At 45.9% G+C, this 23,141-nt stretch overlaps 48 non-coding genes across 48 annotated transcripts; all 48 read right to left on the bottom strand.

The window, feature by feature from the left end:
• Positions 1 to 88: 88 nt before the first annotated feature.
• TRNAA-UGC (transfer RNA alanine (anticodon UGC)) lies at positions 89 to 160 on the bottom strand. The gene has a single exon. It is a non-coding gene; the product is annotated as a tRNA-Ala (tRNA).
• A 520-nt stretch (positions 161 to 680) lies between these two features.
• On the bottom strand, positions 681 to 752 carry TRNAV-CAC (transfer RNA valine (anticodon CAC)). The gene has a single exon. It is a non-coding gene; the product is annotated as a tRNA-Val (tRNA).
• A 719-nt stretch (positions 753 to 1,471) lies between these two features.
• TRNAA-CGC (transfer RNA alanine (anticodon CGC)) lies at positions 1,472 to 1,543 on the bottom strand. Its single transcript has one exon. It is a non-coding gene; the product is annotated as a tRNA-Ala (tRNA).
• Positions 1,544 to 1,670: 127 nt separating this feature from the next.
• On the bottom strand, positions 1,671 to 1,742 carry TRNAA-UGC (transfer RNA alanine (anticodon UGC)). The gene has a single exon. It is a non-coding gene; the product is annotated as a tRNA-Ala (tRNA).
• A 520-nt stretch (positions 1,743 to 2,262) lies between these two features.
• TRNAA-UGC (transfer RNA alanine (anticodon UGC)) lies at positions 2,263 to 2,334 on the bottom strand. The gene has a single exon. It is a non-coding gene; the product is annotated as a tRNA-Ala (tRNA).
• Positions 2,335 to 2,461: 127 nt separating this feature from the next.
• On the bottom strand, positions 2,462 to 2,533 carry TRNAA-UGC (transfer RNA alanine (anticodon UGC)). Its single transcript has one exon. It is a non-coding gene; the product is annotated as a tRNA-Ala (tRNA).
• A 520-nt stretch (positions 2,534 to 3,053) lies between these two features.
• Positions 3,054 to 3,125, bottom strand: TRNAA-CGC (transfer RNA alanine (anticodon CGC)). The gene has a single exon. It is a non-coding gene; the product is annotated as a tRNA-Ala (tRNA).
• A 127-nt stretch (positions 3,126 to 3,252) lies between these two features.
• On the bottom strand, positions 3,253 to 3,324 carry TRNAA-UGC (transfer RNA alanine (anticodon UGC)). Its single transcript has one exon. It is a non-coding gene; the product is annotated as a tRNA-Ala (tRNA).
• A 520-nt stretch (positions 3,325 to 3,844) lies between these two features.
• On the bottom strand, positions 3,845 to 3,916 carry TRNAA-CGC (transfer RNA alanine (anticodon CGC)). The gene has a single exon. It is a non-coding gene; the product is annotated as a tRNA-Ala (tRNA).
• Positions 3,917 to 4,043: 127 nt separating this feature from the next.
• Positions 4,044 to 4,115, bottom strand: TRNAA-UGC (transfer RNA alanine (anticodon UGC)). The gene has a single exon. It is a non-coding gene; the product is annotated as a tRNA-Ala (tRNA).
• A 520-nt stretch (positions 4,116 to 4,635) lies between these two features.
• TRNAA-CGC (transfer RNA alanine (anticodon CGC)) lies at positions 4,636 to 4,707 on the bottom strand. Its single transcript has one exon. It is a non-coding gene; the product is annotated as a tRNA-Ala (tRNA).
• Positions 4,708 to 4,834: 127 nt separating this feature from the next.
• On the bottom strand, positions 4,835 to 4,906 carry TRNAA-UGC (transfer RNA alanine (anticodon UGC)). The gene has a single exon. It is a non-coding gene; the product is annotated as a tRNA-Ala (tRNA).
• Positions 4,907 to 5,426: 520 nt separating this feature from the next.
• On the bottom strand, positions 5,427 to 5,498 carry TRNAA-CGC (transfer RNA alanine (anticodon CGC)). The gene has a single exon. It is a non-coding gene; the product is annotated as a tRNA-Ala (tRNA).
• Positions 5,499 to 5,625: 127 nt separating this feature from the next.
• TRNAA-UGC (transfer RNA alanine (anticodon UGC)) lies at positions 5,626 to 5,697 on the bottom strand. Its single transcript has one exon. It is a non-coding gene; the product is annotated as a tRNA-Ala (tRNA).
• Positions 5,698 to 6,217: 520 nt separating this feature from the next.
• Positions 6,218 to 6,289, bottom strand: TRNAA-UGC (transfer RNA alanine (anticodon UGC)). The gene has a single exon. It is a non-coding gene; the product is annotated as a tRNA-Ala (tRNA).
• Positions 6,290 to 6,416: 127 nt separating this feature from the next.
• TRNAA-UGC (transfer RNA alanine (anticodon UGC)) lies at positions 6,417 to 6,488 on the bottom strand. The gene has a single exon. It is a non-coding gene; the product is annotated as a tRNA-Ala (tRNA).
• Positions 6,489 to 7,797: 1,309 nt separating this feature from the next.
• Positions 7,798 to 7,869, bottom strand: TRNAA-CGC (transfer RNA alanine (anticodon CGC)). The gene has a single exon. It is a non-coding gene; the product is annotated as a tRNA-Ala (tRNA).
• Positions 7,870 to 7,996: 127 nt separating this feature from the next.
• TRNAA-UGC (transfer RNA alanine (anticodon UGC)) lies at positions 7,997 to 8,068 on the bottom strand. Its single transcript has one exon. It is a non-coding gene; the product is annotated as a tRNA-Ala (tRNA).
• A 1,311-nt stretch (positions 8,069 to 9,379) lies between these two features.
• On the bottom strand, positions 9,380 to 9,451 carry TRNAA-CGC (transfer RNA alanine (anticodon CGC)). Its single transcript has one exon. It is a non-coding gene; the product is annotated as a tRNA-Ala (tRNA).
• Positions 9,452 to 10,170: 719 nt separating this feature from the next.
• On the bottom strand, positions 10,171 to 10,242 carry TRNAA-CGC (transfer RNA alanine (anticodon CGC)). The gene has a single exon. It is a non-coding gene; the product is annotated as a tRNA-Ala (tRNA).
• A 719-nt stretch (positions 10,243 to 10,961) lies between these two features.
• TRNAA-CGC (transfer RNA alanine (anticodon CGC)) lies at positions 10,962 to 11,033 on the bottom strand. The gene has a single exon. It is a non-coding gene; the product is annotated as a tRNA-Ala (tRNA).
• A 719-nt stretch (positions 11,034 to 11,752) lies between these two features.
• TRNAA-CGC (transfer RNA alanine (anticodon CGC)) lies at positions 11,753 to 11,824 on the bottom strand. Its single transcript has one exon. It is a non-coding gene; the product is annotated as a tRNA-Ala (tRNA).
• Positions 11,825 to 12,543: 719 nt separating this feature from the next.
• On the bottom strand, positions 12,544 to 12,615 carry TRNAA-CGC (transfer RNA alanine (anticodon CGC)). Its single transcript has one exon. It is a non-coding gene; the product is annotated as a tRNA-Ala (tRNA).
• A 127-nt stretch (positions 12,616 to 12,742) lies between these two features.
• Positions 12,743 to 12,814, bottom strand: TRNAA-UGC (transfer RNA alanine (anticodon UGC)). The gene has a single exon. It is a non-coding gene; the product is annotated as a tRNA-Ala (tRNA).
• Positions 12,815 to 13,332: 518 nt separating this feature from the next.
• On the bottom strand, positions 13,333 to 13,404 carry TRNAA-CGC (transfer RNA alanine (anticodon CGC)). Its single transcript has one exon. It is a non-coding gene; the product is annotated as a tRNA-Ala (tRNA).
• A 127-nt stretch (positions 13,405 to 13,531) lies between these two features.
• TRNAA-UGC (transfer RNA alanine (anticodon UGC)) lies at positions 13,532 to 13,603 on the bottom strand. Its single transcript has one exon. It is a non-coding gene; the product is annotated as a tRNA-Ala (tRNA).
• Positions 13,604 to 14,123: 520 nt separating this feature from the next.
• On the bottom strand, positions 14,124 to 14,195 carry TRNAA-CGC (transfer RNA alanine (anticodon CGC)). Its single transcript has one exon. It is a non-coding gene; the product is annotated as a tRNA-Ala (tRNA).
• Positions 14,196 to 14,322: 127 nt separating this feature from the next.
• Positions 14,323 to 14,394, bottom strand: TRNAA-UGC (transfer RNA alanine (anticodon UGC)). The gene has a single exon. It is a non-coding gene; the product is annotated as a tRNA-Ala (tRNA).
• Positions 14,395 to 14,912: 518 nt separating this feature from the next.
• On the bottom strand, positions 14,913 to 14,984 carry TRNAA-CGC (transfer RNA alanine (anticodon CGC)). Its single transcript has one exon. It is a non-coding gene; the product is annotated as a tRNA-Ala (tRNA).
• Positions 14,985 to 15,105: 121 nt separating this feature from the next.
• On the bottom strand, positions 15,106 to 15,177 carry TRNAA-UGC (transfer RNA alanine (anticodon UGC)). The gene has a single exon. It is a non-coding gene; the product is annotated as a tRNA-Ala (tRNA).
• A 716-nt stretch (positions 15,178 to 15,893) lies between these two features.
• TRNAA-UGC (transfer RNA alanine (anticodon UGC)) lies at positions 15,894 to 15,965 on the bottom strand. The gene has a single exon. It is a non-coding gene; the product is annotated as a tRNA-Ala (tRNA).
• Positions 15,966 to 16,485: 520 nt separating this feature from the next.
• TRNAA-CGC (transfer RNA alanine (anticodon CGC)) lies at positions 16,486 to 16,557 on the bottom strand. Its single transcript has one exon. It is a non-coding gene; the product is annotated as a tRNA-Ala (tRNA).
• A 127-nt stretch (positions 16,558 to 16,684) lies between these two features.
• On the bottom strand, positions 16,685 to 16,756 carry TRNAA-UGC (transfer RNA alanine (anticodon UGC)). The gene has a single exon. It is a non-coding gene; the product is annotated as a tRNA-Ala (tRNA).
• A 719-nt stretch (positions 16,757 to 17,475) lies between these two features.
• TRNAA-UGC (transfer RNA alanine (anticodon UGC)) lies at positions 17,476 to 17,547 on the bottom strand. Its single transcript has one exon. It is a non-coding gene; the product is annotated as a tRNA-Ala (tRNA).
• A 518-nt stretch (positions 17,548 to 18,065) lies between these two features.
• On the bottom strand, positions 18,066 to 18,137 carry TRNAA-CGC (transfer RNA alanine (anticodon CGC)). Its single transcript has one exon. It is a non-coding gene; the product is annotated as a tRNA-Ala (tRNA).
• A 121-nt stretch (positions 18,138 to 18,258) lies between these two features.
• TRNAA-UGC (transfer RNA alanine (anticodon UGC)) lies at positions 18,259 to 18,330 on the bottom strand. Its single transcript has one exon. It is a non-coding gene; the product is annotated as a tRNA-Ala (tRNA).
• A 520-nt stretch (positions 18,331 to 18,850) lies between these two features.
• On the bottom strand, positions 18,851 to 18,922 carry TRNAA-CGC (transfer RNA alanine (anticodon CGC)). The gene has a single exon. It is a non-coding gene; the product is annotated as a tRNA-Ala (tRNA).
• A 121-nt stretch (positions 18,923 to 19,043) lies between these two features.
• On the bottom strand, positions 19,044 to 19,115 carry TRNAA-UGC (transfer RNA alanine (anticodon UGC)). The gene has a single exon. It is a non-coding gene; the product is annotated as a tRNA-Ala (tRNA).
• A 520-nt stretch (positions 19,116 to 19,635) lies between these two features.
• Positions 19,636 to 19,707, bottom strand: TRNAA-CGC (transfer RNA alanine (anticodon CGC)). Its single transcript has one exon. It is a non-coding gene; the product is annotated as a tRNA-Ala (tRNA).
• A 127-nt stretch (positions 19,708 to 19,834) lies between these two features.
• On the bottom strand, positions 19,835 to 19,906 carry TRNAA-UGC (transfer RNA alanine (anticodon UGC)). The gene has a single exon. It is a non-coding gene; the product is annotated as a tRNA-Ala (tRNA).
• A 520-nt stretch (positions 19,907 to 20,426) lies between these two features.
• TRNAA-CGC (transfer RNA alanine (anticodon CGC)) lies at positions 20,427 to 20,498 on the bottom strand. Its single transcript has one exon. It is a non-coding gene; the product is annotated as a tRNA-Ala (tRNA).
• Positions 20,499 to 20,625: 127 nt separating this feature from the next.
• On the bottom strand, positions 20,626 to 20,697 carry TRNAA-UGC (transfer RNA alanine (anticodon UGC)). Its single transcript has one exon. It is a non-coding gene; the product is annotated as a tRNA-Ala (tRNA).
• Positions 20,698 to 21,217: 520 nt separating this feature from the next.
• On the bottom strand, positions 21,218 to 21,289 carry TRNAA-CGC (transfer RNA alanine (anticodon CGC)). The gene has a single exon. It is a non-coding gene; the product is annotated as a tRNA-Ala (tRNA).
• Positions 21,290 to 21,416: 127 nt separating this feature from the next.
• TRNAA-UGC (transfer RNA alanine (anticodon UGC)) lies at positions 21,417 to 21,488 on the bottom strand. The gene has a single exon. It is a non-coding gene; the product is annotated as a tRNA-Ala (tRNA).
• Positions 21,489 to 22,008: 520 nt separating this feature from the next.
• On the bottom strand, positions 22,009 to 22,080 carry TRNAA-CGC (transfer RNA alanine (anticodon CGC)). The gene has a single exon. It is a non-coding gene; the product is annotated as a tRNA-Ala (tRNA).
• Positions 22,081 to 22,207: 127 nt separating this feature from the next.
• TRNAA-UGC (transfer RNA alanine (anticodon UGC)) lies at positions 22,208 to 22,279 on the bottom strand. Its single transcript has one exon. It is a non-coding gene; the product is annotated as a tRNA-Ala (tRNA).
• Positions 22,280 to 22,799: 520 nt separating this feature from the next.
• Positions 22,800 to 22,871, bottom strand: TRNAA-CGC (transfer RNA alanine (anticodon CGC)). Its single transcript has one exon. It is a non-coding gene; the product is annotated as a tRNA-Ala (tRNA).
• A 127-nt stretch (positions 22,872 to 22,998) lies between these two features.
• On the bottom strand, positions 22,999 to 23,070 carry TRNAA-UGC (transfer RNA alanine (anticodon UGC)). Its single transcript has one exon. It is a non-coding gene; the product is annotated as a tRNA-Ala (tRNA).
• Positions 23,071 to 23,141: the final 71 nt, after the last annotated feature.

Here is a 23,141-nt window from a genome sequence, read left to right as displayed (position 1 = left end):
TTTCACCGAGTGACTGCAAGAACCACATAAGGAGAAGGAAAAGTAGTCACCTGTAGGAAGTGCGTCCTTTGCACGTAAACCCAGGCCATGGAGATGCCGGGGATTGAACCCGGGGCCTCACACATGCAAAGCGTGCGCTCTACCACTGAGCTACATCCCCGTTATTTGCACCACTTTCAGAAACTTGCAGGAAACGGGTCAAGATTTTTGCAGACAAGGGTTGGCATTTATTCAAATCGCTGAACCACCTTGAGAAAAAAACTCTGTGAATTCTTAGAGATACATCAGCTGACCTATTCAAGCTTCCGGCACGACACTCCAACTCGGTTTTCTGATGATACCAAGTAGAGACTCTGAAGCTTGTCCTTAATGCAAAGCTATTGCACATTTCCCACTTTAATCAGGCTAGAGAAAGTTTCCTATATTTGCCTGTGCTATTGATTTGTGCAAAGTTTGTTGAAAGTCCAGTTCCCATTGAAAACATTTTACTGGGTGGTAAAGTGTTGCCCTTGCCTTAGGTTGCATGCAGTCTTTAGAATCTGCTGCAGCAAAAAGCCTCGTCCTGCTATGTGACCTGGCAAAGAAGCCAGTTTAAGCGTCAAAGATTCCTTGCGAGTCTTGACGACACTACTAAGCGTGAGTGTGTTTGCTAAAGCTTTCTAGCCATATTAGGAAAAGTTTGGAGATGCTGGGGGTTGAACCCAGGACCTCATACATGTGAAGCATGCGCTCTACCACTGAGCTACATCCCCAAAAGTCTCCAAGTGGGATGGAGCACTGACAAGTAATTCTTTCACCGAGTGACTGCAAGAACCACATAAGGAGAAGTAAAAGTAGTCACCTGTAGGAAGTGCGTCCTTTGCACGTAAACCCAGGCCATGGAGATGCCGGGGATTGAACCCGGGGCCTCACACATGCAAAGCGTGCGCTCTACCACTTAGCTACATCCCCGTTATTTGCACCACTTTCAGAAAATTGCAGGAAACGGGTCAAGATTTTTGCAGACAAGGGTTGGCATTTATTCAAATCGCTGAACCACCTTGAGAAAAAAACTCTGTGAATTCTTAGAGATACATCAGCTGACCTATTCAAGCTTCCGGCACGACACTCCAACTCGGTTTTCTGATGATACCAAGTAGAGACTCTGAAGCTTGTCCTTAATGCAAAGCTATTGCACATTTCCCACTTTAATCAGGCTAGAGAAAGTTTCCTATATTTGCCTGTGCTATTGATTTGTGCAAAGTTTGTTGAAAGTCCAGTTCCCATTGAAAACATTTTACTGGGTGGTAAAGTGTTGCCCTTGCCTTAGGTTGCATGCAGTCTTTAGAATCTGCCGCAGCAAAAAGCCTCGTCCTGCTATGTGACCTGGCAAAGAAGCCAGTTTAAGCGTCAAAGATTCCTTGCGAGTCTTGACGACACTACTAAGCGTGAGTGTGTTTGCTAAAGCTTTCTAGCCATATTAGGAAAAGTTTGGAGATGCTGGGGGTTGAACCCAGGACCTCATACATGCGAAGCATGCGCTCTACCACTGAGCTACATCCCCAAAAGTCTCCCAGTGGGATGGAGCACTGACAAGTAATTCTTTCACCGAGTGACTGCAGGAACCACATAAGGAGAAGGAAAAGTAGTCACCTGTAGGAAGTGCGTCCTTTGCACGTAAACCCAGGCCATGGAGATGCCGGGGATTGAACCCGGGGCCTCACACATGCAAAGCGTGCGCTCTACCACTGAGCTACATCCCCGTTATTTGCACCACTTTCAGAAACTTGCAGGAAACGGGTCAAGATTTTTGCAGACAAGGGTTGGCATTTATTCAAATCGCTGAACCACCTTGAGAAAAAAACTCTGTGAATTCTTAGAGGTACAACAGCTGACCTATTCAGGCTTCAGGCACGACACTCCAACTCGGTTTTCTGATGATACCAAGTAGAGACTCTGAAGCTTGTCCTTAATGCAAAGCTATTGCACATTTGCCACTTTAATCAGGCTAGAGAAAGTTTCCTATATTTGCCTGTGCTATTGATTTGTGCAAAGTTTGTTGAAAGTCCAGTTCCCATTAAAAACATTTTACTGGGTGGTAAAGTGTTGCCCTTGCCTTAGGTTGCATGCAGTCTTTAGAATCTGCCGCGGCAAAAAGCCTCGTCCTGCTATGTGACCTGGCAAAGAAGCCAGTTTAAGCGTCAAAGATTCCTTGCGAGTCTTGACGACACTACTAAGCGTGAGTGTGTTTGCTAAAGCTTTCTAGCCATATTAGGAAAAGTTTGGAGATGCTGGGGGTTGAACCCAGGACCTCATACATGCAAAGCATGCGCTCTACCACTGAGCTACATCCCCAAAAGTCTCCCAGTGGGATGGAGCACTGACAAGTAATTCTTTCACCGAGTGACTGCAGGAACCACCTAAGGAGAAGGAAAAGTAGTCACCTGTAGGAAGTGCGTCCTTTGCACGTAAACCCAGGCCATGGAGACGCCGGGGATTGAACCCGGGGCCTCACACATGCAAAGCGTGCGCTCTACCACTGAGCTACATCCCCGTTATTTGCACCACTTTCAGAAACTTGCAGGAAACGGGTCAAGATTTTTGCAGACAAGGGTTGGCATTTATTCAAATCGCTGAACCACCTTGAGAAAAAAACTCTGTGAATTCTTAGAGATACATCAGCTGACCTATTCAAGCTTCCGGCACGACACTCCAACTCGGTTTTCTGATGATACCAAGTAGAGACTCTGAAGCTTGTCCTTAATGCAAAGCTATTGCACATTTCCCACTTTAATCAGGCTAGAGAAAGTTTCCTATATTTGCCTGTGCTATTGATTTGTGCAAAGTTTGTTGAAAGTCCAGTTCCCATTGAAAACATTTTACTGGGTGGTAAAGTGTTGCCCTTGCCTTAGGTTGCATGCAGTCTTTAGAATCTGCCGCGGCAAAAAGCCTCGTCCTGCTATGTGACCTGGCAAAGAAGCCAGTTTAAGCGTCAAAGATTCCTTGCGAGTCTTGACGACACTACTAAGCGTGAGTGTGTTTGCTAAAGCTTTCTAGCCATATTAGGAAAAGTTTGGAGATGCTGGGGGTTGAACCCAGGACCTCATACATGCGAAGCATGCGCTCTACCACTGAGCTACATCCCCAAAAGTCTCCCAGTGGGATGGAGCACTGACAAGTAATTCTTTCACCGAGTGACTGCAGGAACCACATAAGGAGAAGGAAAAGTAGTCACCTGTAGGAAGTGCGTCCTTTGCACGTAAACCCAGGCCATGGAGATGCCGGGGATTGAACCCGGGGCCTCACACATGCAAAGCGTGCGCTCTACCACTGAGCTACATCCCCGTTATTTGCACCACTTTCAGAAACTTGCAGGAAACGGGTCAAGATTTTTGCAGACAAGGGTTGGCATTTATTCAAATCGCTGAACCACCTTGAGAAAAAAACTCTGTGAATTCTTAGAGATACATCAGCTGACCTATTCAAGCTTCCGGCACGACACTCCAACTCGGTTTTCTGATGATACCAAGTAGAGACTCTGAAGCTTGTCCTTAATGCAAAGCTATTGCACATTTCCCACTTTAATCAAGCTAGAGAAAGTTTCCTATATTTGCCTGTGCTATTGATTTGTGCAAAGTTTGTTGAAAGTCCAGTTCCCATTGAAAACATTTTACTGGGTCGTAAAGTGTTGCCCTTGCCTTAGGTTGCATGCAGTCTTTAGAATCTGCTGCAGCAAAAAGCCTCGTCCTGCTATGTGACCTGGCAAAGAAGCCAGTTTAAGCGTCAAAGATTCCTTGCGAGTCTTGACGACACTACTAAGCATGAGTGTGTTTGCTAAAGCTTTCTAGCCATATTAGGAAAAGTTTGGAGATGCTGGGGGTTGAACCCAGGACCTCATACATGCGAAGCATGCGCTCTACCACTGAGCTACATCCCCAAAAGTCTCCTAGTGGGATGGAGTACTGACAAGTAATTCTTTCACCGAGTGACTGCAGGAACCACATAAGTAGAAGGATAAGTAGTCACCTGTAGGAAGTGCGTCCTTTGCACGTAAAACCAGGCCATGGAGATGCCGGGGATTGAACCCGGGGCCTCACACATGCAAAGCGTGCGCTCTACCACTGAGCTACATCCCCGTTATTTGCACCACTTTCAGAAAATTGCAGGAAATGGGTCAAGATTTTTGCAGACAAGGGTTGGCATTTATTCAAATCGCTGAACCACCTTGAGAAAAAAACTCTGTGAATTCTTAGAGATACATCAGCTGACCTATTCAAGCTTCCGGCACGACACTCCAACTCGGTTTTCTGATGATACCAAGTAGAGACTCTGAAGCTTGTCCTTAATGCAAAGCTATTGCACATTTCCCACTTTAATCAGGCTAGAGAAAGTTTCCTATATTTGCCTGTGCTATTGATTTGTGCAAAGTTTGTTGAAAGTCCAGTTCCCATTGAAAACATTTTACTGGGTGGTAAAGTGTTGCCCTTGCCTTAGGTTGCATGCAGTCTTTAGAATCTGCCGCAGCAAAAAGCCTCGTCCTGCTATGTGACCTGGCAAAGAAGCCAGTTTAAGCGTCAAAGATTCCTTGCGAGTCTTGACGACACTACTAAGCGTGAGTGTGTTTGCTAAAGCTTTCTAGCCATATTAGGAAAAGTTTGGAGATGCTGGGGGTTGAACCCAGGACCTCATACATGCGAAGCATGCGCTCTACCACTGAGCTACATCCCCAAAAGTCTCCCAGTGGGATGGAGCACTGACAAGTAATTCTTTCACCGAGTGACTGCAGGAACCACATAAGGAGAAGGAAAAGTAGTCACCTGTAGGAAGTGCGTCCTTTGCACGTAAACCCAGGCCATGGAGATGCCGGGGATTGAACCCGGGGCCTCACACATGCAAAACGTGCGCTCTACCACTGAGCTACATCCCCGTTATTTGCACCACTTTCAGAAAATTGCAGGAAACGGGTCAAGATTTTTGCAGACAAGGGTTGGCATTTATTCAAATCGCTGAACCACCTTGAGAAAAAAACTCTGTGAATTCTTAGAGATACATCAGCTGACCTATTCAAGCTTCCGGCACGACACTCCAACTCGGTTTTCTGATGATACCAAGTAGAGACTCTGAAGTTTGTCCTTAATGCAAAGCTATTGCACATTTCCCACTTTAATCAGGCTAGAGAAAGTTTCCTATATTTGCCTGTGCTATTGATTTGTGCAAAGTTTGTTGAAAGTCCAGTTCCCATTGAAAACATTTTACTGGGTGGTAAAGTGTTGCCCTTGCCTTAGGTTGCATGCAGTCTTTAGAATCTGCCGCAGCAAAAAGCCTCGTCCTGCTATGTGACCTGGCAAATAAGCCAGTTTAAGCGTCAAAGATTCCTTGCGAGTCTTGACGACACTACTAAGCATGAGTGTGTTTGCTAAAGCTTTCTAGCCATATTAGGAAAAGTTTGGAGATGCTGAGGGTTGAACCCAGGACCTCATACATGCGAAGCATGCGCTCTACCACTGAGCTACATCCCCAAAAGTCTCCTAGTGGGATGGAGCACTGACAAGTAATTCTTTCACCGAGTGACTGCAGGAACCACATAAGGAGAAGGATAAGTAGTCACCTGTAGGAAGTGCGTCCTTTGCACGTAAAACCAGGCCATGGAGATGCCAGGGATTGAACCCGGGGCCTCACACATGCAAAGCGTGCGCTCTACCACTGAGCTACATCCCCATTATTTGCACCACTTTCAGAAACTTGCAGGAAACGGGTCAAGATTTTTGCAGACAAGGGTTGGCATTTATTCAAATCGCTGAACCACCTTGAGAAAAAAACTCTGTGAATTCTTAGAGATACATCAGCTGACCTATTCAAGCTTCCGGCACGACACTCCAACTCGGTTTTCTGATGATACCAAGTAGAGACTCTGAAGCTTGTCCTTAATGCAAAGCTATTGCACATTTCCCACTTTAATCAGGCTAGAGAAAGTTTCCTATATTTGCCTGTGCTATTGATTTGTGCAAAGTTTGTTGAAAGTCCAGTTCCCATTGAAAACATTTTACTGGGTGGTAAAGTGTTGCCCTTGCCTTAGGTTGCATGCAGTCTTTAGAATCTGCCGCAGCAAAAAGCCTCGTCCTGCTATGTGACCTGGCAAATAAGCCAGTTTAAGCGTCAAAGATTCCTTGCGAGTCTTGACGACACTACTAAGCGTGAGTGTGTTTGCTAAAGCTTTCTAGCCATATTAGGAAAAGTTTGGAGATGCTGGGGGTTGAACCCAGGACCTCATACATGCAAAGCATGTGCTCTACCACTGAGCTACATCCCCAAAAGTCTCCTAGTGGGATGGAGCACTGACAAGTAATTCTTTCACCGAGTGACTGCAGGAACCACATAAGGAGAAGGAAAAGCAGTCACCTGTAGGAAGTGCGTCCTTTGCACGTAAACCCAGGCCATGGAGATGCCGGGGATTGAACTCGGGGCCTCACACATGCAAAGCGTGCGCTCTACCACTGAGCTACATCCCCGTTATTTGCACCACTTTCAGAAACTTGCAGGAAACGGGTCAAGATTTTTGCAGACAAGGGTTGGCATTTATTCAAATCGCTGAACCACCTTGAGAAAAAAACTGTGAATTCTTAGAGATACATCAGCTGACCTATTCAAGCTTCCGGCACGACACTCCAACTCGGTTTTCTGATGATACCAAGTAGAGACTCTGAAGCTTGTCCTTAATGCAAAGCTATTGCACATTTCCCACTTTAATCAGGCTAGAAAAAGTTTCCTATATTTGCCTGTGCTATTGATTTGTGCAAAGTTTGTTGAAAGTCCAGTTCCCATTGAAAACATTTTACTGGGTGGTAAAGTGTTGCCCTTGCCTTAGGTTGCATGCAGTCTTTAGAATCTGCTGCAGCAAAAAGCCTCGTCCTGCTATGTGACCTGGCAAAGAAGCCAGTTTAAGCGTCAAAGATTCCTTGCGAGTCTTGACGACACTACTAAGCGTGAGTGTGTTTGCTAAAGCTTTCTAGCCATATTAGGAAAAGTTTGGAGATGCTGGGGGTTGAACCCAGGACCTCATACATGTGAAGCATGCGCTCTACCACTGAGATACATCCCCAAAAGTCTCCAAGTGGGATGGAGCACTGACAAGTAATTCTTTCACCGAGTGACTGCAAGAACCACATAAGGAGAAGTAAAAGTAGTCACCTGTAGGAAGTTCGTCCTTTGCACGTAAACCCAGGCCATGGAGATGCCGGGGATTGAACCCGGGTCCTCACACATGCAAAGCGTGCGCGCTACCACTGAGCTACATCCCCGTTATTTGCACCACTTTCAGAAACTTGCAGGAAACGGGTCAAGATTTTTGCAGACAAGGGTTGGCATTTATTCAAATCGCTGAACCACCTTGAGAAAAAAACTCTGTGAATTCTTAGAGATACATCAGCTGACCTATTCAAGCTTCCGGCACGACACTCCAACTCGGTTTTCTGATGATACCAAGTAGAGACTCTGAAGCTTGTCCTTAATGCAAAGCTATTGCACATTTCCCACTTTAATCAGGCTAGAGAAAGTTTCCTATATTTGCCTGTGCTATTGATTTGTGCAAAGTTTGTTGAAAGTCCAGTTCCCATTGAAAACATTTTACTGGGTGGTAAAGTGTTGCCCTTGCCTTAGGTTGCATGCAGTCTTTAGAATCTGCTGTGGCAAAAAGCCTCGTCCTGCTATGTGACCTGGCAAAGAAGCCAGTTTAAGCATCAAAGATTCCTTGCGAGTCTTGACGACACTACTAAGCGTGAGTGTGTTTGCTAAAGCTTTCTAGCCATATTAGGAAAAGTTTGGAGATGCTGAGGGTTGAACCCAGGACCTCATACATGCGAAGCATGCGCTCTACCACTGAGCTACATCCCCAAAAGTCTCCTAGTGGGATGGAGCACTGACAAGTAATTCTTTCACCGAGTGACTGCAGGAACCACATAAGGAGAAGGATAAGTAGTCACCTGTAGGAAGTGCGTCCTTTGCACGTAAAACCAGGCCATGGAGATGCCGGGGATTGAACCCGGGGCCTCACACATGCAAAGCGTGCGCTCTACCACTGAGCTACATCCCCGTTATTTGCACCACTTTCAGAAACTTGCAGGAAACGGGTCAAGATTTTTGCAGACAAGGGTTGGCATTTATTCAAATCGCTGAACCACCTTGAGAAAAAAACTCTGTGAATTCTTAGAGATACATCAGCTGACCTATTCAAGCTTCCGGCACGACACTCCAACTCGGTTTTCTGATGATACCAAGTAGAGACTCTGAAGCTTGTCCTTAATGCAAAGCTATTGCACATTTCCCACTTTAATCAGGCTAGAGAAAGTTTCCTATATTTGCCTGTGCTATTGATTTGTGCAAAGTTTGTTGAAAGTCCAGTTCCCATTGAAAACATTTTACTGGGTGGTAAAGTGTTGCCCTTGCCTTAGGTTGCATGCAGTCTTTAGAATCTGCTGCAGCAAAAAGCCTCGTCCTGCTATGTGACCTGGCAAAGAAGCCAGTTTAAGCGTCAAAGATTCCTTGCGAGTCTTGACGACACTACTAAGCGTGAGTGTGTTTGCTAAAGCTTTCTAGCCATATTAGGAAAAGTTTGGAGATGCTGGGGGTTGAACCCAGGACCTCATACATGTGAAGCATGCGCTCTACCACTGAGATACATCCCCAAAAGTCTCCAAGTGGGATGGAGCACTGACAAGTAATTCTTTCACCGAGTGACTGCAAGAACCACATAAGGAGAAGTAAAAGTAGTCACCTGTAGGAAGTGCGTCCTTTGCACGTAAACCCAGGCCATGGAGATGCCGGGGATTGAACACGGGTCCTCACACATGCAAAGCGTGCGCTCTACCACTGAGCTACATCCCCGTTATTTGCACCACTTTCAGAAAATTGCAGGAAACGGGTCAAGATTTTTGCAGACAAGGGTTGGCATTTATTCAAATCGCTGAACCACCTTGAGAAAAAAACTCTGTGAATTCTTAGAGATACATCAGCTGACCTATTCAAGCTTCCGGCACGACACTCCAACTCGGTTTTCTGATGATACCAAGTAGAGACTCTGAAGCTTGTCCTTAATGCAAAGCTATTGCACATTTCCCACTTTAATCAGGCTAGAGAAAGTTTCCTATATTTGCCTGTGCTATTGATTTGTGCAAAGTTTGTTGAAAGTCCAGTTCCCATTGAAAACATTTTACTGGGTGGTAAAGTGTTGCCCTTGCCTTAGGTTGCATGCAGTCTTTAGAATCTGCCGCAGCAAAAAGCCTCGTCCTGCTATGTGACCTGGCAAAGAAGCCAGTTTAAGCGTCAAAGATTCCTTGCGAGTCTTGACGACACTACTAAGCGTGAGTGTGTTTGCTAAAGCTTTCTAGCCATATTAGGAAAAGTTTGGAGATGCTGGGGGTTGAACCCAGGACCTCATACATGCGAAGCATGCGCTCTACCACTGAGCTACATCCCCAAAACTCAACCAGTGGGATGGAGCACTGACAAGTAATTCTTTCACCGAGTGACTGCAGGAACCACATAAGGAGAAGGAAAAGTAGTCACCTGTAGGAAGTGCTTCCTTTACACGTAAACCCAGGCCATGGAGATGCCGGGGATTGAACCTGGGGCCTCCCACATGCAAAGCGTGCGCTCTACCACTGAGCTACATCCCCGTTATTTGCACCACTTTCAGAAACTTGCAGGAAACGGGTCAAGATTTTTGCAGACAAGGGTTGGCATTTATTCAAATCGCTGAACCACCTTGAGAAAAAAACTCTGTGAATTCTTAGAGATACATCAGCTGACCTATTCAAGCTTCCGGCACGACACTCCAACTCGGTTTTCTGATGATACCAAGTAGAGACTCTGAAGCTTGTCCTTAATGCAAAGCTATTGCACATTTCCCACTTTAATCAGGCTAGAGAAAGTTTCCTATATTTGCCTGTGCTATTGATTTGTGCAAAGTTTGTTGAAAGTCCAGTTCCCATTGAAAACATTTTACTGGGTGGTAAAGTGTTGCCCTTGCCTTAGGTTGCATGCAGTCTTTAGAATCTGCTGCAGCAAAAAGCCTAGTCCTGCTATGTGACCTGGCAAAGAAGCCAGTTTAAGCGTCAAAGATTCCTTGCGAGTCTTGACGACACTACTAAGCGTGAGTGTGTTTGCTAAAGCTTTCTAGCCATATTAGGAAAAGTTTGGAGATGCTGGGGGTTGAACCCAGGACCTCATACATGCGAAGCATGCGCTCTACCACTGAGCTACATCCCCAAAAGTCTTCAAGTGGGATGGAGCACTGACAAGTAATTCTTTCACCGAGTGACTGCAAGAACCACATAAGGAGAAGTAAAAGTAGTCACCTGTAGGAAGTGCGTCCTTTGCACGTAAACCCAGGCCATGGAGATGCCGGGGATTGAACCGGGGGCCTCACACCTGCAAAGCGTGCGCTCTACCACTGAGCTACATCCCCGTTAATTGCACCACTTTCAGAAACTTGCAGGAAACGGGTCAAGATTTTTGCAGACAAGGGTTGGCATTTATTCAAATCGCTGAACCACCTTGAGAAAAAAACTCTGTGAATTCTTAGAGATACATCAGCTGACCTATTCACGCTTCAGGCACGACACTCCAACTCGGTTTTCTGATGATACCAAGTAGAGACTCTGAAGCTTGTCCTTAATGCAAAGCTATTGCACATTTCCCACTTTAATCAGGCTAGAGAAAGTTTCCTATATTTGCCTGTGCTATTGATTTGTGCAAAGTTTGTTGAAAGTCCAGTTCCCATTGAAAACATTTTACTGGGTGGTAAAGTGTTGCCCTTGCCTTAGGTTGCATGCAGTCTTTAGAATCTGCCGCGGCAAAAAGCCTCGTCCTGCTATGTGACCTGGCAAAGAAGCCAGTTTAAGCGTCAAAGATTCCTTGCGAGTCTTGACGACACTACTAAGCGTGAGTGTGTTTGCTAAAGCTTTCTAGCCATATTAGGAAAAGTTTGGAGATGCTGGGGGTTGAACCCAAGACCTCATACATGCGAAGCATGCGCTCTACCACTGAGCTACATCCCCAAAAGTCTCCCAGTAGGATGGAGCACTGACAAGTAATTCTTTCACCGAGTGACTGCAGGAACCACCTAAGGAGAAGGAAAAGTAGTCACCTGTAGGAAGTGCGTCCTTTGCACGTAAACCCAGGCCATGGAGATGCCGGGGATTGAACCCGGGGCCTCACACATGCAAAGCGTGCGCTCTACAACTGAGCTACATCCCCGTTATTTGCACCACTTTCAGAAACTTGCAGGAAACGGGTCAAGATTTTTGCAGACAAGGGTTGGCATTTATTCAAATCGCTGAACCACCTTGAGAAAAAAACTCTGTGAATTCTTAGAGATACATCAGCTGACCTATTCAAGCTTCCGGCACGACACTCCAACTCGGTTTTCTGATGATACCAAGTAGAGACTCTGAAGCTTGTCCTTAATGCAAAGCTATTGCACATTTCCCACTTTAATCAGGCTAGAGAAAGTTTCCTATATTTGCCTGTGCTATTGATTTGTGCAAAGTTTGTTGAAAGTCCAGTTCCCATTGAAAACATTTTACTGGGTGGTAAAGTGTTGCCCTTGCCTTAGGTTGCATGCAGTCTTTAGAATCTGCTGCGGCAAAAAGCCTCGTCCTGCTATGTGACCTGGCAAAGAAGCCAATTTAAGCGTCAAAGATTCCTTGCGAGTCTTGACGACACTACTAAGCGTGAGTGTGTTTGCTAAAGCTTTCTAGCCATATTAGGAAAAGTTTGGAGATGCTGAGGGTTGAACCCAGGACCTCATACATGCGAAGCATGCGCTCTACCACTGAGCTACATCCCCAAAAGTCTCCTAGTGGGATGGAGTACTGACAAGTAATTCTTTCACCGAGTGACTGCAGGAACCACATAAGGAGAAGGAAAAGCAGTCACCTGTAGGAAGTGCGTCCTTTGCACGTAAACCCAGGCCATGGAGATGCCGGGGATTGAACCCGGGGCCTCACACATGCAAAGCGTGCGCGCTACCACTGAGCTACATCCCCGTTATTCGCACCACTTTCAGAAACTTGCAGGAAACGGGTCAAGATTTTTGCAGACAAGGGTTGGCATTTATTCAAATCGCTGAACCAGCTTGAGAAAAAAACTCTGTGAATTCTTAGAGATACATCAGCTGACCTATTCAAGCTTCCGGCACGACACTCCAACTCGGTTTTCTGATGATACCAAGTAGAGACTCTGAAGCTTGTCCTTAATGCAAAGCTATTGCACATTTCCCACTTTAATCAGGCTAGAGAAAGTTTCCTATATTTGCCTGTGCTATTGATTTGTGCAAAGTTTGTTGAAAGTCCAGTTCCCATTGAAAACATTTTACTGGGTGGTAAAGTGTTGCCCTTGCCTTAGGTTGCATGCAGTCTTTAGAATCTGCTGCGGCAAAAAGCCTCGTCCTGCTATGTGACCTGGCAAAGAAGCCAGTTTAAGCGTCAAAGATTCCTTGCGAGTCTTGACGACACTACTAAGCGTGAGTGTGTTTGCTAAAGCTTTCTAGCCATATTAGGAAAAGTTTGGAGATGCTGGGGGTTGAACCCAGGACCTCATACATGCGAAGCATGCGCTCTACCACTGAGCTACATCCCCAAAAGTCTCCTAGTGGGATGGAGCACTGACAAGTAATTCTTTCACCGAGTGACTGCAGGAACCACATAAGGAGAAGGAAAAGTAGTCATCTGTAGGAAGTGCGTCCTTTGCACGTAAACCCAGGCCATGGAGATGCCGGGGATTGAACCCGGGGCCTCACACATGCAAAGCGTGCGCTCTACCACTGAGCTACATCCCCGTTATTTGCACCACTTTCAGAAACTTGCAGGAAACGGGTCAAGATTTTTGCAGATAAGGGTTGGCATTTATTCAAATCGCTGAACCACCTTGAGAAAAAAACTGTGAATTCTTAGAGATACATCAGCTGACCTATTCAAGCTTCCGGCACGACACTCCAACTCGGTTTTCTGATGATACCAAGTAGAGACTCTGAAGCTTGTCCTTAATGCAAAGCTATTGCACATTTCCCACTTTAATCAGGCTAGAGAAAGTTTCCTATATTTGCATGTGCTATTGATTTGTGCAAAGTTTGTTGAAAGTCCAGTTCCCATTGAAAACATTTTACTGGGTGGTAAAGTGTTGCCCTTGCCTTAGGTTGCATGCAGTCTTTAGAATCTGCCGCGGCAAAAAGCCTCGTCCTGCTATGTGACCTGGCAAAGAAGCCAGTTTAAGCGTCAAAGATTCCTTGCGAGTCTTGACGACACTACTAAGCGTGAGTGTGTTTGCTAAAGCTATCTAGCCATATTAGGAAAAGTTTGGAGATGCTGGGGGTTGAACCCAGGACCTCATACATGCGAAGCATGCGCTCTACCACTGAGCTACATCCCCAAAAGTCTCCTAGTGGGATGGAGCACTGACAAGTAATTCTTTCACCGAGTGACTGCAGGAACCACATAAGGAGAAGGAAAAGTAGTCACCTGTAGGAAGTGCGTCCTTTGCACGTAAACCCAGGCCATGGAGATGCCGGGGATTGAACCCGGGGCCTCACACATGCAAAGCGTGCGCTCTACCACTGAGCTACATCCCCGTTATTTGCAACACTTTCAGAAACTTGCAGGAAACGGGTCAAGATTTTTGCAGACAAGGGTTGGCATTTATTCAAATCGCTGAACCACCTTGAGAAAAAAACTCTGTGAATTCTTAGAGATACATCAGCTGACCTATTCAAGCTTCCGGCACGACACTCCAACTCAGTTTTCTGATGATACCAAGTAGAGACTCTGAAGCTTGTCCTTAATGCAAAGCTATTGCACATTTCCCACTTTAATCAGGCTAGAGAAAGTTTCCTATATTTGCCTGTGCTATTGATTTGTGCAAAGTTTGTTGAAAGTCCAGTTCCCATTGAAAACATTTTACTGGGTGGTAAAGTGTTGCCCTTGCCTTAGGTTGCATGCAGTCTTTAGAATCTGCCGCAGCAAAAAGCCTCGTCCTGCTATGTGACCTGGCAAATAAGCCAGTTTAAGCGTCAAAGATTCCTTGCGAGTCTTGACGACACTACTAAGCGTGAGTGTGTTTGCTAAAGCTTTCTAGCCATATTAGGAAAAGTTTGGAGATGCTGGGGGTTGAACCCAAGACCTCATAAATGCGAAGCATGCGCTCTACCACTGAGCTACATCCCCCAAATTCTGCTAGTGGGATGGAGCACTGACAAGTAATTATTTCACCGAGTGACTGCAGGAACCACATAAGGAGAAGGAAAAGTAGTCACCTGTAGGAAGTGCGTCCTTTGCACGTAAACCCAGGCCATGGAGATGCCGGGGATTGAACCCGGGGCCTCACACATGCAAAGCGTGCGCTCTACCACTGAGATACATCCCCATTATTTGCACCACTTTCAGAAACTTGCAGGAAACGGGTCAAGATTTTTGCAGACAAGGGTTGGCATTTATTCAAATCGCTGAACCACCTTGAGAAAAAAACTATGAATTCTTAGAGATACATCAGCTGACCTATTCAAGCTTCCGGCACGACACTCCAACTCGGTTTTCTGATGATACCAAGTAGAGACTCTGAAGCTTGTCCTTAATGCAAAGCTATTGCACATTTCGCACTTTAATCAGGCTAGAGAAAGTTTCCTATATTTGCCTGTGCTATTGATTTGTGCAAAGTTTGTTGAAAGTCCAGTTCCCATTGAAAACATTTTACTGGGTCGTAAAGTGTTGCCCTTGCCTTAGGTTGCATGCAGTCTTTAGAATCTGCCGCGGCAAAAAGCCTCGTCCTGCTATGTGACCTGGCAAAGAAGCCAGTTTAAGCGTCAAAGATTCCTTGCGAGTCTTGACGACACTACTAAGCGTGAGTGTGTTTGCTAAAGCTATCTAGCCATATTAGGAAAAGTTTGGAGATGCTGGGGGTTGAACCCAGGACCTCATACATGCGAAGCATGCGCTCTACCACTGAGCTACATCCCCAAAAGTCTACTAGTGGGATGGAGCACTGACAAGTAATTCTTTCACCGAGTGACTGCAGGAACCACATAAGGAGAAGTAGTCACCTGTAGGAAGTGCGTCCTTTGCACGTAAACCCAGGCCATGGAGATGCCGGGGATTGAACCCGGGGCCTCACACATGCAAAGCGTACGCTCTACCACTGAGCTACATCCCCGTTATTTGCACCACTTTCAGAAACTTGCAGGAAACGGGTCAAGATTTTTGCAGACAAGGGTTGGCATTTATTCAAATCGCTGAACCACCTTGAGAAAAAAACTCTGTGAATTCTTAGAGATACATCAGCTGACCAATTCAAGCTGCCGGCACGACACTCCAACTCGGTTTTCTGATGATACCAAGTAGAGACTCTGAAGCTTGTCCTTAATGCAAAGCTATTGCACATTTCCCACTTTAATCAGGCTAGAGAAAGTTTCCTATATTTGCCTGTGCTATTGATTTGTGCAAAGTTTGTTGAAAGTCCAGTTCCCATTGAAAACATTTTACTGGGTGGTAAAGTGTTGCCCTTGCCTTAGGTTGCATGCAGTCTTTAGAATCTGCAGCGGCAAAAAGCCTCGTCCTGCTATGTGACCTGGCAAAGAAGCCAGTTTAAGCGTCAAAGATTCCTTGCGAGTCTTGACGACACTACTAAGCGTGAGTGTGTTTGCTAAAGCTTTTTAGCCATATTAGGAAAAGTTTGGAGATGCTGGGGGTTGAACCCAGGACCTCATACATGCGAAGCACGCGCTACATCACCACTGAGCTACATCCCCAAAAGTCTCCTAGTGGGATGGAGCACTGACAAGTAATTCTTTCACCGAGTGACTGCAGGAACCACATAAGGAGAAGTAGTCACCTGTAGGAAGTGCGTCCTTTGCACGTAAACCGAGGACATGGAGATGCCGGGGATTGAACCCGGGGCCTCACACATGCAAAGCGTACGCTCTACCACTGAGCTACATCCCCGTTATTTGCACCACTTTCAGAAACTTGCAGGAAACGGGTCAAGATTTTTGCAGACAAGGGTTGGCATTTATTCAAATCGCTGAACCACCTTGAGAAAAAAACTCTGTGAATTCTTAGAGATACATCAGCTGACCAATTCAAGCTGCCGGCACGACACTCCAACTCGGTTTTCTGATGATACCAAGTAGAGACTCTGAAGCTTGTCCTTAATGCAAAGCTATTGCACATTTCCCACTTTAATCAGGCTAGAGAAAGTTTCCTATATTTGCCTGTGCTATTGATTTGTGCAAAGTTTGTTGAAAGTCCAGTTCCCATTGAAAACATTTTACTGGGTGGTAAAGTGTTGCCCTTGCCTTAGGTTGCATGCAGTCTTTAGAATCTGCAGCGGCAAAAAGCCTCGTCCTGCTATGTGACCTGGCAAAGAAGCCAGTTTAAGCGTCAAAGATTTCTTGCGAGTCTTGACGACACTACTAAGCGTGAGTGTGTTTGCTAAAGCTTTTTAGCCATATTAGGAAAAGTTTGGAGATGCTGGGGGTTGAACCCAGGACCTCATACATGCGAAGCACGCGCTCTACCACTGAGCTACATCCCCAAAAGTCTCCTAGTGGGATGGAGCACTGACAAGTAATTCTTTCACCGAGTGACTGCAGGAACCACATAAGGAGAAGGAAAAGTAGTCACCTGTAGGAAGTGCGTCCTTTGCACGTAAACCCAGGCCATGGAGATGCCGGGGATTGAACCCGGGGCCTCACACATGCAAAGCGTGCGCTCTACCACTGAGCTACATCCCCATTATTTGCACAACTTTCAGAAACATGCAGGAAACGGGTCAAGATTTTTGCAGACAAGGGTTGGCATTTATTCAAATCGCTGAACCACCTTGAGAAAAAAACTCTGTGAATTCTTAGAGATACATCAGCTGACCTATTCAAGCTTCCGGCACGACACTCCAACTCGGTTTTCTGATGATACCAAGTAGAGACTCTGAAGCTTGTCCTTAATGCAAAGCTATTGCACATTTCCCACTTTAATCAGGCTAGAGAAAGTTTCCTATATTTGCCTGTGCTATTGATTTGTGCAAAGTTTGTTGAAAGTCCAGTTCCCATTGAAAACATTTTACTGGGTGGTAAAGTGTTGCCCTTGCCTTAGGTTGCATGCAGTCTTTAGAATCTGCCGCAGCAAAAAGCCTCGTCCTGCTATGTGACCTGGCAAAGAAGCCAGTTTAAGCGTCAAAGATTCCTTGCGAGTCTTGACGACACTACTAAGCGTGAGTGTGTTTGCTAAAGCATTCTAGCCATATTAGGAAAAGTTTGGAGATACTGGGGGTTGAACCCAGGACCTCATACATGTGAAGCATGCGCTCTACCACTGAGCTACATCCCCAAAAGCCTCCCAGTGGGATGGAGCACTGACAAGTAATTCTTTCAACGAGTGACTGCAGGAACCACATAAGGAGAAGGAAAAGTAGTCACCTGTAGGAAGTGCGTCCTTAGCAGGTAAACCCAGGCCATGGAGATGCCGGGGATTGAACCCGGGGCCTCACACATGCAAAGCGTGCGCTCTACCACTGAGATACATCCCCATTATTTGCACCACTTTCAGAAACTTGCAGGAAACGGGTCAAGATTTTTGCAGACAAGGGTTGGCATTTATTCAAATCGCTGAACCACCTTGAGAAAAAAACTATGAATTCTTAGAGATACATCAGCTGACCTATTCAAGCTTCTGGCACGACACTCCAACTCGGTTTTCTGATGATACCAAGTAGAGACTCTGAAGCTTGTCCTTAATGCAAAGCTATTGCACATTTCGCACTTTAATCAGGCTAGAGAAAGTTTCCTATATTTGCCTGTGCTATTGATTTGTGCAAAGTTTGTTGAAAGTCCAGTTCCCATTGAAAACATTTTACTGGGTGGTAAAGTGTTGCCCTTGCCTTAGGTTGCATGCAGTCTTTAGAATCTGCCGCGGCAAAAAGCCTCGTCCTGCTATGTGACCTGGCAAAGAAGCCAGTTTAAGCGTCAAAGATTCCTTGCGAGTCTTGACGACACTACTAAGCGTGAGTGTGTTTGCTAAAGCTATCTAGCCATATTAGGAAAAGTTTGGAGATGCTGGGGGTTGAACCCAGGACCTCATACATGCGAAGCATGCGCTCTACCACTGAGCTACATCCCCAAAAGTCTACTTGTGGGATGGAGCACTGACAAGTAATTCTTTCACCGAGTGACTGCAAGAACCACATAAGGAGAAGTAGTCACCTGTAGGAAGTGCGTCCTTTGCACGTAAACCCATGCCATGGAGATGCCGGGGATTGAACCCGGGGCCTCACACATGCAAAGCGTACGCTCTACCACTGAGCTACATCCCCGTTATTTGCACCACTTTCAGAAACTTGCAGGAAACGGGTCAAGATTTTTGCAGACAAGGGTTGGCATTTATTCAAATCGCTGAACCACCTTGAGAAAAAAACTCTGTGAATTCTTAGAGATACATCAGCTGACCAATTCAAGCTGCCGGTACGACGCTCCAACTCGGTTTTCTGATGATACCAAGTAGAGACTCTGAAGCTTGTCCTTAATGCAAAGCTATTGCACATTTCCCACTTTAATCAGGCTAGAGAAAGTTTCCTATATTTGCCTGTGCTATTGATTTGTGCAAAGTTTGTTGAAAGTCCAGTTCCCATTGAAAACATGTTACTGGGTGGTAAAGTGTTGCCCTTGCCTTAGGTTGCATGCAGTCTTTAGAATCTGCAGCGGCAAAAAGCCTCGTCCTGCTATGTGACCTGGCAAAGAAGCCAGTTTAAGCGTCAAAGATTCCTTGCGAGTCTTGACGACACTACTAAGCGTGAGTGTGTTTGCTAAAGCTTTTTAGCCATATTAGGAAAAGTTTGGAGATGCTGGGGGTTGAACCCAGGACCTCATACATGCGAAGCACGCGCTCTACCACTGAGCTACATCCCCAAAAGTCTCCTAGTGGGATGGAGCACTGACAAGTAATTCTTTCACCGAGTGACTGCAGGAACCACATAAGGAGAAGTAGTCACCTGTAGGAAGTGCGTTCTTTGCACGTAAACCCAGGCCATGGAGATGCCGGGGATTGAACCCGGGGCCTCACACATGCAAAGCGTACGCTCTACCACTGAGCTACATCCCCGTTATTTGCACCACTTTCAGAAACTTGCAGGAAACGGGTCAAGATTTTTGCAGACAAGGGTTGGCATTTATTCAAATCGCTGAACCACCTTGAGAAAAAAACTCTGTGAATTCTTAGAGATACATCAGCTGACCAATTCAAGCTGCCGGCACGACACTCCAACTCGGTTTTCTGATGATACCAAGTAGAGACTCTGAAGCTTGTCCTTAATGCAAAGCTATTGCACATTTCCCACTTTAATCAGGCTAGAGAAAGTTTCCTATATTTGCCTGTGCTATTGATTTGTGCAAAGTTTGTTGAAAGTCCAGTTCCCATTGAAAACATTTTACTGGGTGGTAAAGTGTTGCCCTTGCCTTAGGTTGCATGCAGTCTTTAGAATCTGCAGCGGCAAAAAGCCTCGTCCTGCTATGTGACCTGGCAAAGAAGCCAGTTTAAGCGTCAAAGATTCCTTGCGAGTCTTGACGACACTACTAAGCGTGAGTGTGTTTGCTAAAGCTTTTTAGCCATATTAGGAAAAGTTTGGAGATGCTGGGGGTTGAACCCAGGACCTCATACATGCGAAGCACGCGCTCTACCACTGAGCTACATCCCCAAAAGACTCCTAGTGGGATGGAGCACTGACAAGTAATTCTTTCACCGAGTGACTGCAGGAACCACATAAGGAGAAGGAAAAGTAGTCACCTGTAGGAAGTGCGTCCTTTGCACGTAAACCCAGGCCATGGAGATGCCGGGGATTGAACCCGGGGCCTCACACATGCAAAGCGTGCGCTCTACCACTGAGCTACATCCCCATTATTTGCACAACTTTCAGAAACATGCAGGAAACGGGTCAAGATTTTTGCAGACAAGGGTTGGCATTTATTCAAATCGCTGAACCACCTTGAGAAAAAAACTCTGTGAATTCTTAGAGATACATCAGCTGACCTATTCAAGCTTCCGGCACGACACTCCAACTCGGTTTTCTGATGATACCAAGTAGAGACTCTGAAGCTTGTCCTTAATGCAAAGCTATTGCACATTTCCCACTTTAATCAGGCTAGAGAAAGTTTCCTATATTTGCCTGTGCTATTGATTTGTGCAAAGTTTGTTGAAAGTCCAGTTCCCATTGAAAACATTTTACTGGGTGGTAAAGTGTTGCCCTTGCCTTAGGTTGCATGCAGTCTTTAGAATCTGTCGCAGCAAAAAGCCTCGTCCTGCTATGTGACCTGGCAAAGAAGCCAGTTTAAGCGTCAAAGATTCCTTGCGAGTCTTGACGACACTACTAAGCGTGAGTGTGTTTGCTAAAGCTTTCTAGCCATATTAGGAAAAGTTTGGAGATGCTGGGGGTTGAACCCAGGACCTCATACATGCGAAGCATGCGCTCTACCACTGAGCTACATCCCCAAAAGTCTCCCAGTGGGATGGAGCACTGACAAGTAATTCTTTCACCGAGTGACTGCAGGAACCACATAAGGAGAAGGAAAAGTAGTCACCTGTAGGAAGTGCGTCCTTTGCACGTAAAACCAGGCCATGGAGATGCCGGGGATTGAACCCGGGGCCTCACACATGCAAAGCGTGCGCTCTACCACTGAGCTACATCCCCGTTATTTGCACCACTTTCAGAAACTTGCAGGAAACGGTTCAAGATTTTTGCAGACAAGGGTTGGCATTTATTCAAATCGCTGAACCACCTTGAGAAAAAAACTCTGTGAATTCTTAGAGATACATCAGCTGACCTATTCAAGCTTCCGGCACGACACTCCAACTCGGTTTTCTGATGATACCAAGTAGAGACTCTGAAGCTTGTCCTTAATGCAAAGCTATTGCACATTTCCCACTTTAATCAGGCTAGAGAAAGTTTCCTATATTTGCCTGTGCTATTGATTTGTGCAAAGTTTGTTGAAAGTCCAGTTCCCATTGAAAACATTTTACTGGGTGGTAAAGTGTTGCCCTTGCCTTAGGTTGCATGCAGTCTTTAGAATCTGCCGCAGCAAAAAGCCTCGTCCTGCTATGTGACCTGGCAAATAAGCCAGTTTAAGCGTCAAAGATTCCTTGCGAGTCTTGACGACACTACGAAGCGTGAGTGTGTTTGCTAAAGCTTTCTAGCCATATTAGGAAAAGTTTGGAGATGCTGGGGGTTGAACCCAGGACCTCATACATGCGAAGCACGCGCTCTACCACTGAGCTACATCCCCAAAAGTCTCCTAGTGGGATGGAGCACTGACAAGTAATTCTTTCACCGAGTGACTGCAGGAACCACATAAGGAGAAGGAAAAGTAGTCACCTGTAGGAAGTGTGTCCTTTGCACGTAAACCCAGGCCATGGAGATGCCGGGGATTGAACCCGGGGCCTCACACATGCAAAGCGTGCGCTCTACCACTGAGCTACATCCCCGTTATTTGCACCACTTTCAGAAACTTGCAGGAAACGGGTCAAGATTTTTGCAGACAAGGGTTGGCATTTATTCAAATCGCTGAACCACCTTGAGAAAAAAACTCTGTGAATTCTTAGAGATACATCAGCTGACCTATTCAAGCTTCCGGCACGACACTCCAACTCGGTTTTCTGATGATACCAAGTAGAGACTCTGAAGCTTGTCCTTAATGCAAAGCTATTGCACATTTCCCACTTTAATCAGGCTAGAGAAAGTTTCCTATATTTGCCTGTGCTATTGATTTGTGCAAAGTTTGTTGAAAGTCCAGTTCCCATTGAAAACATTTTACTGGGTGGTAAAGTGTTGCCCTTGCCTTAGGTTGCATGCAGTCTTTAGAATCTGCCGCAGCAAAAAGCCTCGTCCTGCTATGTGACCTGGCAAATAAGCCAGTTTAAGCGTCAAAGATTCCTTGCGAGTCTTGACGACACTACTAAGCGTGAGTGTGTTTGCTAAAGCTTTCTAGCCATATTAGGAAAAGTTTGGAGATGCTGGGGGTTGAACCCAGGACCTCATACATGCGAAGCATGCGCTCTACCACTGAGCTACATCCCCAAAAGCCTCCCAGTGGGATGGAGCACTGACAAGTAATTCTTTCAACGAGTGACTGCAGGAACCACATAAGGAGAAGGAAAAGTAGTCACCTGTAGGAAGTGCGTCCTTTGCACGTAAACCCAGGCCATGGAGATGCCGGGGATTGAACCCGGGGCCTCACACATGCAAAGCGTGCGCTCTACCACTGAGCTACATCCCCGTTATTTGCACCACTTTCAGAAACTTGCAGGAAACGGGTCAAGATTTTTGCAGACAAGGGTTGGCATTTATTCAAATCGCTGAACCACCTTGAGAAAAAAACTCTGTGAATTCTTAGAGATACATCAGCTGACCTATTCAAGCTTCCGGCACGACACTCCAACTCGGTTTTCTGATGATACCAAGTAGAGACTCTGAAGCTTGTCCTTAATGCAAAGCTATTGCACATTTCCCACTTTAATCAGGCTAGAGAAAGTTTCCTATATTTGCCTGTGCTATTGATTTGTGCAAAGTTTGTTGAAAGTCCAGTTCCCATTGAAAACATTTTACTGGGTGGTAAAGTGTTGCCCTTGCCTTAGGTTGCATGCAGTCTTTAGAATCTGCCGCAGCAAAAAGCCTCGTCCTGCTATGTGACCTGGCAAATAAGCCAGTTTAAGCGTCAAAGATTCCTTGCGAGTCTTGACGACACTACTAAGCGTGAGTGTGTTTGCTAAAGCTTTCTAGCCATATTAGGAAAAGTTTGGAGATGCTGGGGGTTGAACCCAGGACCTCATACATGCGAAGCATGCGCTCTACCACTGAGCTACATCCCCAAAAGCCTCCCAGTGGGATGGAGCACTGACAAGTAATTCTTTCAACGAGTGACTGCAGGAACCACATAAGGAGAAGGAAAAGTAGTCACCTGTAGGAAGTGCGTCCTTTGCACGTAAACCCAGGCCATGGAGATGCCGGGGATTGAACCCGGGGCCTCACACATGCAAAGCGTGCGCTCTACCACTGAGCTACATCCCCGTTATTTGCACCACTTTCAGAAACTTGCAGGAAACGGGTCAAGATTTTTGCAGACAAGGGTTGGCATTTAT

The sequence above is a fragment of the Ranitomeya variabilis genome, chromosome 1, assembly GCF_051348905.1.
Source record: "Ranitomeya variabilis isolate aRanVar5 chromosome 1, aRanVar5.hap1, whole genome shotgun sequence".
Classification (NCBI taxonomy): domain Eukaryota; kingdom Metazoa; phylum Chordata; class Amphibia; order Anura; family Dendrobatidae; genus Ranitomeya; species Ranitomeya variabilis.
Note: the sequence above shows the minus strand (reverse complement) of the source record. Positions and strands in the feature narration are given on the sequence as shown.